Source organism: Corvus hawaiiensis, chromosome 15 (genome assembly GCF_020740725.1).
Source record: "Corvus hawaiiensis isolate bCorHaw1 chromosome 15, bCorHaw1.pri.cur, whole genome shotgun sequence".
Classification (NCBI taxonomy): Eukaryota; Metazoa; Chordata; class Aves; order Passeriformes; family Corvidae; genus Corvus; species Corvus hawaiiensis.
The window spans coordinates 9267440-9279646 of record NC_063227.1 but is presented as its reverse complement, the minus strand read 5'-3'; positions in this window follow the sequence as shown (position 1 = coordinate 9279646).

The following is a 12207-nucleotide window of genomic DNA, read 5'->3' as shown; positions in this document are numbered from 1 at the left end:
TTAACTGTTGGCAAACCCACATCTTCCTGCGGCATAAGAAAGAAGAGTTATGGAAAAAACTGGCAGAGAGATTTCCCAAAGCCAAATCTGGTGGCTGGTGGTTGGGACTCACCTCATCTATGGGAGGCCTGAGCTTGGCTGCAGGTAAAGGGGCTGCTCTGGGTTAGTCATGCTCAGAAATCACTCAGTCTTACAGCAAATTGCACAGCTAAAGTCTGGTTCAAAACAAAGGACATGATCTGCCTTTACAATCTCCTTCACTACTTGGTTGTCAGGTTCTTCTGAGAGTGACTCAAATTTCATCTTGTCTGAGGTTTGGGAAACCTTCCAGCTGTAAATGCCACCCAGAATGTTTTGGTTGTGTTCTTTCCCTTGGTTCAGTCCTGCTCAAGAGAACCCCATGCCTAGACATGGTGCTGCTATACATTGTGTACTGATGAGCAACGTATTTTACGTTGTTTTGCTGACTATGACACATTATTTGGACTATTATCTTAAGCATGGCATTCCTAAAATATACCATTGGATGTCTCATGGTTTTGAGATGGTCTTTTTTTAGTACCATCTGGGCTAAAATAATAAGGGTCTGTCCAGGACCCATGAGCTCAGACCTCAGTAGGATTCACATACAATTCCTAATTTGGACAATTTTGGATTCTAACAGTCACTGGAGGAAAATGGTCAGGGAATTCCCTGGTTCTTCAGTTTAAGGTGTAAAGCACCAAAAGCCAGTGAAAGGTAATGAGCAAAACAAAGATACCTTAGCCACCTAAACATGTATTCCCAGCAGTAATCAGCTCAGAGAGCCTTTAAATGACCTTTAAAAAATATTTTATCATACTCTTTTCTTCACTTTTGAGAAGGGTTTTTACTTAAAAGAGCTTTCAGAGAGTTTGCCAATTGGATTTTGACAAGTTCTGAAAAGTTAGAGCAACAGGTGCCCTGTGCTGGTGCTGGAAATTCAATGTTGGCAGCCCTGATGTGCTCTGGAGCAAGTCTTTGTGTGTCCATGGGTGTGTACTTGCACATCATGTCCCTAAACCCCTGTGGTTTTTTCCTGGCCAGCCCCAGACAGGGATAAGTGTGCTCCATCTTCTACCTACTTGACCTGGCCTCTGAAAAAAAAGGAGAGTCTGAGATTCAACAAGCATGACCTCATCCAGGGAGTTTCACATTACTGCAAGGATTAGGACCATATGACTGGAAAGCGCATCTGGTAAATATTTGTTCCTGCTCATGGATGAAGCATCTCTCCTGCAGCAGCTGGAGGAGGGAATGTTGTCTTCCCGCTTCTCCCAGCTCTGCCGGCACGCTGGGCTCCTGGTGTAAATCAGCCCATCCCTGTGCTATAATAAAAGAAGCAAATGTGTCAGCTTGCCAGCTTCAGAGTTGGAGAGTGATGAGTGTGGACAGTGCCAAACCATTGTGAAAAGCAGACTTAGAAAAATCAACAACTAATAATGAAAAAATTAGTCGGTCTTGATTGTGTTACAACTGCCAGACTAATCCTGCTGGAATCCTCCCAGGCCAGAGCATCACTTACTCACTTTCTCAGTAGCTGGCAACTCTGCTTTTTAAAAGCAGTGGTGGAAACTACTTTGGTTTTAAGAAAATCTTTATTTGTAGTGAGGTTTTGCTCCATTTGAATTCCAGATTTCCAGGCACTTGGGGCTAATGGGAATACAAACTCCTATTGCATCACACCAAAGAAATCACTCCTCTGATTCTTCCCGTCAATGCCCAAAGCTGAGTTTGTTGACCCTTTCTGAGTGAGAAGCCCCAATGAAATCAAGAGCTCAGTTTGCCTGAAGAAGAGGAACTGGATTTAGCCCAACATGTCTTGCTTTACAATGTGCTATGTCTCCTATAAAATCCATGTCTCCAGTTTCTCACTGCTTTGGCTATGCCAAAGTCCTGGTGCATGCTCAGACATCCTCTACAAGACCTATTCCCACACCTGCCTCTCCTGTAGAAAGCCATAAACCTACGTGCATGTGAGCTCAGAAACGTGCGTGTGCTTTGCGGGACAAATCAGCGCGTGCCTGCTTCAAATACTTGACTGAAACCTGTAGAAAATGCTGCTCCTCATATTTTATGGAAAATAAGCAGCAGGGACCTGGCTGGCTGTAAAAGTGTTTTATCCAGGAACATATGTCTGTACATTGAACTTGCATAATGAAGGCAATTATTTTCCATTCAACCCTCCTGACATATATTGCAACATTTGTTCTCAGCAGTGGTGAGGAAACAGATCCAAACCACTCCAGCTCTGCCTGGCCCTTTATCAAGGAGCCTCTGTGAGCACTGCTGATTATAATATTAAACCATTCCCTCCTAGAAACAATCACTAGCCTTGTCATGTTATCTATTCAGCTGTAACTAGAAAACCACTGCAACTAAATTAAGGCATATGCCCCCCAAAATTCCTCATTGTGATGATGGACTTGCAATATCTAACTGAGAAGTGTGCATCCATATGGTTTTGGGGTTTCTAGGTGCATGTGCATCATGGACTGGGGGAAAGCTCTGCTGGACATGCAGTTTCAAAGCAGACAGTGGTGAATGGGATGTCTCTGTCAGAGGAAGCAGAAGGAAAAGGTGACATCCAGACATGAGGAAGCTGGTGAGGTGTAGAATCACCTTCAGAGTGCAGTGTCAAAGCTGCAGGAAAGCCTGAGGAGGTGTTTTGCTGCCAATGGTGTGATGCTAGGCAGGAGAGCACATCGAGTGGAGTTGTTTTCCTCTTGTACCTACACAGTCCAGCCCTGTGGGGATCAGTGTGGAGGTGGCCGGTGACATCTTTCCAAGCTGTTACAGAAACCAAGAGAGGAGGGCTCTTGTTTTTCTCCCTCCCAGTTGTGCACAGCCTCTCCAGTGTCAGGTCTGTATAGAACAGAATCATTAAGATTGGAAAAGACCTTTAAGATCATCACTTCCAAATATTAACCCAGCACTGCCAAGCCCACCACTAAAGCATGTCCCTAAGTGCCACAGGGCCACATCAGCACATTTATTGAACACTTCTATAATTCTACAGAACTGGTATATCAGTGATGTGCAAATACTACATGTAGCAGATACCAATAATTTTTAAATTTTCATTATTATTTTAAGCCTATTTCTTCTCTTAGATGCAGCATCTCTTCTTAAGGTGGGACTCAAAGAAGGCAAGGCAGCCATGAGAAACACTCTGTTGTTCTCCAGTTTCTTCACTTCCTGGAATTTAATGATTCTAAATATTTTTAATATTTTCCTAACTGCAAGAACCGACAGGGCTTGGAAAAACCCTTGGGATTATTTCAGAAGTATGGATAATATGTTGGAAAATGTACAGTAGGGAACGTGCTGGCACTTTCATGCTTTAATGGCTTTTTTTTTTTGCTTCAATAACACATTAAATGCATTGAGAGATTTTTGTGCAGAGGCCCCATGATCTGTGGGCAATGCTCACCTTGCCACGTTGGGTGTAGCATAGTAAAATGTGAAAATCTGAAATTATTGTTCTGAGCCACATAGGGACTTTTTGAGGCTGGCCTTGAAGTCAGAGTTTTATCATGTTTTCAGGGAGCTGAATTTCATCCAGAGTCTGCAGGCCAACAGGAGCAGCCTTCTGGCTACGCACCTCCGGTTACGAGATGGTCTATTGACATAATGGGGTTTGTGTATCTTTTTGGCAGGCAATGCCTTCTTCTGCCTGTTCTATTTAACCAGAATTAATGAGTATCTTGGGTTTTGTTAGGTTTTTTCCTTTCTTTTTTTTTTTTTTTTAAGGAAGTTCCAATATATCATAATAAACTAAATGAATTCAGGTTTCAAAGCTTAGTGTCCCAAAATAACAGTCAGTTGTAATTTGGCTCAGGATGCTCCAACGTTTGCTCTCTTCCTGCATTACAACATGGCTTAGGGCCAACCTCAGCAGATTACTGTGCTGACGCTGGGCGTCTATCAGACCTTTAAATCAGATGGAGAAGGCCAGAAAAAACTTGCTTTTATCTGTTTTGAGGTCTGCAGGCTCTGCTCGTCAAGTGGTTTGCTCTCCAGTGATGTCACAGACTTCTCCATGGCTTACACAGCTATGCATGGAAATGAATACTCCCCAGAAAGATATGTCAGAGTAAGATTTCTTAGGGGTTTTCTACTTCATTGCTGGCTTGCTGAAAGTAAGAAGATAAATTGCAGGATAAGGAATAAAATGAGAACATATGAGAGCTAGAAATGCCTTGTGGGAGCTGTTCTCTATCTCTCTTTTTTATTTTTCATATACATGGACGATATGAATAAGTGACACTGAATTATTCCCTGAAAGTTGAGTTGCTACTTCTTGTGACTTCCTGCTCTGTAAATCTACTGTATCACATATCTACAATATTGGGCAGTGGGAAGGAGGGGAAAACAGAAAACAGATGGGGAGATATCAGCTTGGCTCATAATTCTACTCCTGAGATTCAATGGGTTTGTTTTGTGTGTGTGCCTGTCAGCGAGAGAGCAACAGCAACAGAGAGGTGTTCTTAAAAAGACTTTACTCAAAGTATCTAATGTGGGAAGATAATTGCAAGCTTGTACGATGAAGTAAGAGAATTGTTTTGTTTATACAAGAGAAGATAAAGCACATATTTCTTCCATCACAATGATACATTAAAAGGAAGCAGAATATTGTGTGTAATTGCTTTTTTGGCCAGCGCTCCTGAGGCCCCTGAGGACAGGACAAGGGGTGCCTGCCCCATCTAACTCAGGACAACCCTGCTTAAATGCTTGAGGAAGGCACTTTAGCACTGCTCAGTGTAGATTAATTGAGCCAGAACTAACAAGACCCACAATAGTATCTTCACCTTTAATCAGAGAGGAGACACCAAACAAACAGTAACTGCACATGGGCATGGAGTGACAGGACAAAGGGGAGTGGTTTTAAACTGACAGAGGGCAGGGTTAGATGGGATATTAGGGAGAAATTCTTCCCTGTGAGGGTGGTGAGGCCCTGGCACACCTTGCCTGTTACAGTGCAGATACTGTAATACGCGTATCAAACAAGGAGGCCCGTGGAAAAGAAATATATATGGACTGATTCTTGATAGATGTTTCAGAGATGTTTATTTCTCCAGCCATAAATTATAACATTTCAGTCTCTGACACCAGGTTGCTCCAACCCATCCAACCTGGCCTTGAACACTTCCAGGAATGGGGCAGCCACAGCCTCTCTGGGCAACTGTCGGGGTCCCTTCCCCCCTGACACGTAGCCCTGGGAGAGGGGCCCTGGGGGGGAGACACAGGGTTTCCCTGCTCCTGGTCAGCCTCGTTCCCATTGGTTGGTTTGTGTTCCCCTGCGCGGGCAAGGACCCTCGGGTCCCGTGATTGCAGCAGTTCCTCGGCAGATCCCGGCCATGCAGCTGGAGAAATAAACATCTCTGAAACATCTATCAAGAATCAGTCCATATATATTTCTTTTCCATGGCCTCCTTGTTTGATAAGCATGTTAAAGTATCCACACTTTAACAAATGGTGGAGAATTGAGGGCAGAACGATCCCCGATCCCTAAGGACAGCAACTGATTTGTGAGTAAACTCTGGATTTCTCTTCTTCTTTTGTTTTGCTATTCCATATCTAAACTATGGAGGAACCGTGGGAAGACTCTTGGCTCTCAGAGCCGCATATGGACATTTATCTTAAACTTGAAAAGGTTCTTGAACAAGGATTTGTAAATTTTAGCTTAATTCAAGCTCAAAAAGAACTGAAACACTTCCTGGCATGGTTGTTTAAGAACTTTTTCTATGTTTCTTGGGATTTAATTCTTACCAAAGACTTTTGGAACATTGTTTGGACACAGTTAATATTGGAGTCAAAATATATGCCAATGGAAGAATATTTTCGTGAATATTATTTAATTACCGAGACTGTTGAGCAATGTCAGCTGTGTCTTGGCGAAGGGAAGCCTGGCTCAGGGACTGTGCGACCTCGGCCACATGGACCGAGCGCTCTGCGAGCAGCAGCGAGGCAGTTCCCGCGTGTGGGTGGAGTGACGCGAGCTGCAGTGTCAGCAGTGGAGTGAGGCGCAGCGGGAGCAGCGCAACCCAGCAATGCCCACCCGGGCCCGCACAGCGTGTGGTGGAGCGAGCCCCGTGAGAGGAGCGGCACGTGGGCGACGGCTGGCGGCAGTGGAGCGGAGCTGTGCCTACCCAAAATGCGTGCTAGAGCAGGGCATGGGGGGGTCAGCGCTCGGGGGCCCGGCCGAGATGTGGGTGCAGCCCCAGGCAGCCGCAGCGCAGCTGAGAGCAGAAGCGGCGGCACGCGGGGAGCTGAGCGGTGCGGCCTGGCCCGGCCCGCATGGCCCCGAATGTGACCCCGGGAAGAGCGCGCAGGCACCAGCAGCTCCGATGGCCCCAGCAGCCCTGGCAGTTCCAACATGGAAGGGAGCGAAGACAAAAGAGAAAGCAAAAACGCAGTGAGACAGAAAACAGCAGCCACTCGGAAAAAGGAAAAGATCACCGTAGCTAAGGTTTTAGGAATAGTAAAATGGTATAATGTTAAACAAAATTATGGTTTTATAACGAGATGTGACAACCAGCAAGACATATTAATTCATAGAACTGCTATTAAAAAGAATAACCCTGAAAAATGCATCCCAAGCTTGGGAGATGGAAAGGTGGTGGAATTCAAAATTGTGCAAGGTAGAAAAGGGTTACAAGCATCGCAGGTCACTGGGCCTGATGGTGTTTCTGTGAAAGGCAGTATATATGCTAAAAATCATAGTCATGTTAGACAATATCTCCTTTATAAGCCCCCCCTACAGTCTCCCTTTCTTAATCCCACTTTCCCTTTTTATCCTATACCCAATATGAACCCTTTCCTAAGTTTACCCCATCCCCAGTTTATTCCTAATCCATTTTTCACCCCATGGCTTCTCTGTACAATTCCCTTTCCCTACAACTCCTCTCCGATGCCGAGGGGGGGATGAAAAGGGGGAGGGAAGAAATTAAACCCTCTCCTGCTTCAGTTTCCCCACAAAGCATGCTCAGAGAGTTCTGTCTCCCTTCTGTCAACCTTAGATGTTCCAGAGAATCTGTTTGGACATTTAAAGACTCAGAAGGGTGGCTTGTTTTGTTTTGAAACTGTTCTTGTTATGTTTATCTAGTTGTTTTCAATGTTAAGTTCTAAATCTCTTTTGTTAAAAATAAATGGGTGAAATGTTGGGGTCCCTCCCCCCTGCCATGTAGCCCTGGGAGAGGGGCCCTGGGGGTGAGGCACAGGGTTTCCCTGCCCCTGCTCAGCCTCGTTCCCATTGGTTGGTTTGTGTTCCCTGCGCGGGCAGAAGGACCCTCGGGTCCTGTGATTGCAGCAGTTCCTCGGCAGATCCCGGCCATGCGGCTGGAGAAATAAACATCTCTGAAACAGCTATCAAGAATCAGTTGAAATGTTATAATTTATGGCTAAAACATGTTCAGGAAAGACGTTTGCCTATTATAACAAAACTGTATAAAAGCTGCAGAGAAGACTACCACACCCTGACTTAGGCCCTGCACTGCTCGTTGATGGAATAAGTGACTCAGGTCTGGGCTGGGGGAAGAAGAATACATTCACACAGGGATCAAGCTTAGCACCTTTGGGTTGGAGACCACAGTACCGGGGCTACTGATGCCTTGAGAGGCCACCTAAAAGCAGAGACTAGACAAGAATAAGGGAACAAAGGTAGGTATTTATTCAAAGGGCCTCCGAGGTACACCCTGGGCAGGCCAAAGGCTACACCCAAGATGGATCCCAAGTCACGAATTCTTCACACTTTTACAAGTTTTGGTCATTTGCATATCAGGGTTAATTGTCCAATTATAACCTCAGTTAATGATGTAATTATCCCAAGTTTGTCCCCCTTCAGAGGCTTTTTAGTTTACACATTTTGGGGTCTTGTGTCCTTGAGGTGGAAACCTAGAGAGGTTTGTTATGCCTGACCAGCATGAGAGAACAGTAGTCAAGAGGCCACAAGAAACTTCAGAGTTACACACCAGGCAGTACAGGACTTGAAAAATATAAAAGTTAAAACCTAAGGCATCACTATCAGCTGCCAGGCTTGCACAGACCCTCCCACCAAAGGGTGGTGGGGAGAGAGGTTTTGGGTGTGTAGTGAAAAAGCCTCTGATGAGAGGCAGTGAACGCCCATCCTCCGCTGTGCAGACCAGCTCAGGTGTGGGCCCCTGTGCCCCGGGAAAAGCTGCATCCACATGAAGGACAGCAGAGGAGGTGACATGGCCCATCAAAGGCCCCCCAAAGGAGTCCCCCGACCCTGCACCAGAGCACTGCAACATGATGCAACAGATCCAAAGTGTTGCAAGGGACAGTGTCAAACTTGCCCTCCCCAGGGGAGGCACATGGGCGTTCCCACCTGGCCCAAACATAATTAATCCATTGGATTCTTTACTTTTGGATGGCGGGCAGCGGGGGACCCACACCACCAAGAAGACCAGATGGAAGGAAGCCACAAGACGTCGTTGGGACCCTCAAAAGGGTGATCTGTCTCTACCCTGTCACTCTCTCCCTGTCCCCCCACCCCGCACACCTCATTTTCTATTTCTTTATTTTTTTCTTTTCTCTTTCTTTCTCTTTGCCTCCTTTACTATTAAATAAAACATATCAAGTTTTTGGCACCAACATCTAGCCTTGTTGGTACTAATCAAGTTTTGGGGTATATTTATCTATTTTATTTACAGAGACCTAGTTTTCCTTGCTCTTCTGTGTTTAAACCAATTTGTAACACCTGGTCTAGGATCATCTTGTTCCAACCAACCTGCAGGGACGCCTTCCACTAGACCAGGTTGCTCAGAGCCGCCTCCAACCTGCCCTGTTATGTATGTTACTGCATGTTACTGTACATATATGTATTTTACTATTTTATTAGTATGTTACTGTACATAATAATAACACTTTAAACATATAGAGGGCCTTTTGGACACAGTTTTGTGTGGAGCTGGATCATAAATCCCATTAATTCCCTGCTGTGTGTGGTAGAGGCAAGTGGGATTAGCTCTCTTCCTTTTCCAGCACACTCTGGACATGTCAAATGGAGCTGTCTGCAAAGGGAAATGAAGAGGATTATGTGATCTTTATCGGGATATTTTTATGAGACTGATGTGTGAAAGCAAGAGCATGGTGTGAAGGACCATCTGCCACATCGTTAACACATTGGACATGGAAAATAGACCCAAAAGGTAAATGCGGGAGCATTTGGGGTGAAGAAGTTGTTCCAAAAGAACTAAAAAGACACAGAAGGGAAATATATTCCCCTGATGCTAGTATGGATAGTGAAAACAGGGAACAAAGTGAGAGTGTGGGATGAGATGGGATGTATTTCACACCAGTGCATGGACAGGCTTGTGGTTACTGTCCTTTCCCACCAGTAAGTGACTCCTCTGCACTCCCAGCCCAAGCCAGGCATGTCATGGCATGACTGGCTGTCAGCACTGCAGTCACCAGGAATATTGCTCTGTGATATTCTGTGTCAACCTCTCTGGACCACGTGTTTGCTTCAGCCTCATTTGTGCTGGAGCTGCTCTGATTGCTGTGTCCCGTGCAGGACTGTGCCTCCAGCCATGGCAGCGATCCCTCCCCCTGGCATTTCAGAAACACCCAGGAGTGAATTGAATGAAGGGTCACCTATTTATTCTTCTGAATAAATTCTGCTGAGTTTCACACAAAAGCACAACAAGGATGCTCAGAGCTATTTTCAGTGCTTTTTCTCAGTGTCTGTGAGAACAAGAGCAGAGGCTTCTCTGGGTGAAAAGACATTCAAGCTGAAATCACCATTAAGTAGAGCTCCAAATGAAATGGAGATTCAGCCTGTTGCAGGAATGTGAGGGTCACCAAACATCACTATAACTTTTTATTTTGGGAATTAGAGATCATACTATTATGAGGATAGTGGAAATTTAATATGGCAGACAAATACAAAGAAACCACTTTTAGTTCTGTGTTGTTGATTATTTGCCTTGAAACTCTTCCTAGAGAGGTGGAAAGGGGTTTTTTCTCCAGAAGCTCTCCTGGCCTTTCTGTGCAGCTCACAGAACAAAGTGAAAAATATTTATGGTCTTAATGATTCAGTCACTTCAGCCTTCAGTTTTGTTTATAGAGGAAAAGCTTTTTAAATAATAGATGTTTATTATTGCTGAAGATTTCTTCATTTGGCTTAGTGTATGTCTTTGGCTTCCTCCCTTTCGGTGGAGCAGCTGTTATGTCTGAAATGTGTACAGAAGGGTACATTTGTGTAAGTGCAATTTTCTACGTGATTGATTTTAGAGTATTTGTATGAGTGTGTGGAGAGTCCACTGCCCATGGATTTCATTTCAAACTAAACATCCGTCTGGAAGCAGAGGTTAAAACAAGTGCAAATCAAAGCACTGGTTATTCACAAATAGGTTTGTCACAGTCTGATAGCCAAGTGTATTTAAATATTTCTTTGCAACACTTGAACTGCTCTCAAACAGATTCTAGAAGCTAATTGAAGGCTTAGTCAGTACAGAAAGTCCTGTTGGAGAGGAATAATGAATAAAGATGCACTGAAGAAGAACGAGGAGGCAGCTGGACCGGGAGGGACAGATGGGGAGGAAGTAAACCAGCAGTGGTAGATAAAACTAGTGAATTTGCCTGCATGTGACTTGTGGGACCCTGGACATGTCAGTGCTGGGCACAGCATGGCAGTGGGGCTGCCCCATCCCTCCCCACACTCACCCTGACCCCCCACAGCTGGTTGTCCCTCCTCACTCCCTGTTTGCTTAATCTCCAGGGAAACATTTCACTGGGAAAAATCTTTGTCAAGTTAATTTCCAACATTTTGGGTTCAACAAACTTCTGCTGGATATAGTACAGGGTTTGGTGTCTCAAGGACATCAACCCTCATTCTGGAAGGTTATAATAGGAACATGGTCCTGGTGAGCTCATCCCAGGACAGGCAGCCCTGTGCTCCTGGGGAAAGATGCTCTTCTGAGGATCTGGGGCTCCTGCTCCTTGAGGTGCCTGGGAGAGAAGCTCATGCATCTGTTAACCAGCTTTGTGAGTGAAAGGGACCTTGCCATTCCCAAAACAGCAGTCTAGCACGTGGAGGCAAGGCAGGAGCCTACACCCAGGGGCTTGCCTCTGCTACCCCGTGGGATCTTTGCTGTTCTTCACAGAGAAATTGCAACTGGCTGCTGTTTCCAGGGGACTCAGCAGCTGGCAATGCCTTTGCTTGATTCCCCTCCTCTTTTAATTCCATTTTTAAAGAGCTTTAAGCCTTCCCTTGGCAAAAAATTGCAATAGCTGGTGGAGGAGGAGTTAGACCAAGGGGTCTAACTCTGGCCTGGAAAAATGCACAACCATCAGATCAGGCTTCACAGCCGAAAACCTTTTCCCAGAACCAGGGAACCAAGTCACCCCTTTCTGGGCAGAGTGTAGATCACTCCTCTCTTTTAACCAGAGCACTGGAGGCTCATAAAATCGCCTCCATTTTATAGAGGTGCAGCTGAGGTTCTCAGGCAATACTCGAGAGGATTTAAAACATTGCCTTTTTGTCAGAAAGACCTGAGACTTCTGTTTCTTATCTTTTAGGCTGGAGTAATGAGCCTTTGCAGCTAAGATTGCATGATTTCCTACTTAGATGGAGGAAGTAATGAAACACTCCCTGGGGAGAGGAAACCTGACTGAGGAATGGTTTTATGTATTTTATCCAATAAGCATTAATGGGTTTTATGCAGATCAGATTTATTTACTGTGGGGAAAAAAAATCTTTGTAAATTTAAGGTGCTTAATATTGCCAAAGATTTTTTCTCTTTGGCTCAGTGGCTGCTTGCTGGACACATTTCAATTCCCATCCTTTGCTGAGCAGCTGCCCTTGTTGGCCACTGCCCAGTCTGCAAAGCCACAGGAGGATTTTGCAGAGATCTGTCCCTAAGGGCAAGTGGCCCCAAAGGACCCCTTTTGCTTCCCAGGCAGATTTAGGGAGGAAAGAGCCCTTCAACTTTGATGCCAGTCCAATCAGAGCAAACCCTTTACAAACACTGGGATGTTGCAGTGAATCATAGAATCACACAAAGGTTTGGTTTGGAAGGAACTTGAAAGCTCATCTCGTTCCAACCCCCTGCTGTGGGCAGGGATGCCTTCCACTATCCCAGGTTGCTCCAAGCCCCATCCAAGCTGGTGTTGAACACTCCCAGGGATGTGGCAGCCCCAGCTTCTCTGGGCAACCTGTGCCAG